Source organism: Etheostoma cragini, chromosome 3 (assembly GCF_013103735.1).
Source record: "Etheostoma cragini isolate CJK2018 chromosome 3, CSU_Ecrag_1.0, whole genome shotgun sequence".
NCBI classification, from domain to species: domain Eukaryota; kingdom Metazoa; phylum Chordata; class Actinopteri; order Perciformes; family Percidae; genus Etheostoma; species Etheostoma cragini.
In genome coordinates, this window is record NC_048409.1 from 10,399,112 (window position 1) to 10,400,175 (window position 1,064).

At 56.9% G+C, this 1,064-nt stretch overlaps 1 pseudogene; it reads left to right on the top strand.

Moving 5' to 3' along the window:
- The first annotated feature begins 288 nt into the window (after positions 1 to 288).
- LOC117942329 overlaps positions 289 to 1,064 on the top strand; it is a 1,777-nt pseudogene continuing 1,001 nt past the window's right edge.

Consider the following 1,064-nt stretch of genomic DNA (forward strand, 5'->3'; position numbering starts at 1 on the left):
GTGGCAATGACGGGACGCGGGGATCGACTGTCCCTCTTCAGCCGAGAGTCGGAAACACAATGGCCCTTTTAAGGGCCACTCTCTCTTATCTAAAGAGGTGTTTCCCCTCGGCCAAACAGCCCCTGTTTGCTATAAACAGAGCGCTGATATGACAGTTGTTCCCCACACAAGCACACACCAGGCCGTTGCCTCGAGCGGGTCACCATTGCGCCCCCGCTGCGCAAGCAGCGGAAATGAGCGTCCACCTACGGTGGACGACGACGCTTTTCCACCCACCGACCCGCGGCGATGCCCCACACGGCGGCGAGCGGCCACTGCCCCTTCGAAAAAGCCCTACCATGGGCTGGGCGACACGATTACTCTTCTCGCCCAGCGGCGGAATGGGCTCTGCGCTCCCTGCTGGCCATGTCAGTGAACAGCACTCAGACATGTGCTCGCCCGCTGTCAGAGCGCAGCGCAGCATGGATTGGCTTGACACACATGGACTCGTGGATGTCAAAGCTGATAACACGGGGTTACACGCTTCAGTTCGCCTCCCCCCCGCCCCCTTTCGCGGGTGTGTTGGAGACAACGGTGTCATCCCTGGCAGAGTCAGACGCAATGATGTCAGAGCTAGAAGGGTTGCTGACGAGCGGAGCTATTTCCCGCGTCCCTCCAGGGGAGGAAAACGAGGGTTTTTACTCTCGCTATTTTCTCAACCCGAAGAAGTCAGGAGGACTGCGTCCCATCCTCGACCTGTCAAAATTCAATCGATATGTCATTGAGCGCCCTTTCCACATGCTCACCATCAGACACGTGTTGGAATGTGTGCGCCACAAAGAATGGTTTACATCCGTGGATCTGAAAGACGCTTACTTTCACATCCAAATCATTCCCAGGCACAGGAAATTCCTGCGTTTCTCCTTCCAAGGGGCCCGTTTCCAGTTCAACCGTCTGCCGTTCGGTTACTCACTAGCCCCCGGCACTTTTTCCAAGTGCATGGAAATGGCGCTCCAGCCTCTACGGGAGAGGGGCATCAGAGTCCTCTTTTATTTGGACGATCTGCTCATCCTAGCCCCCTCTCG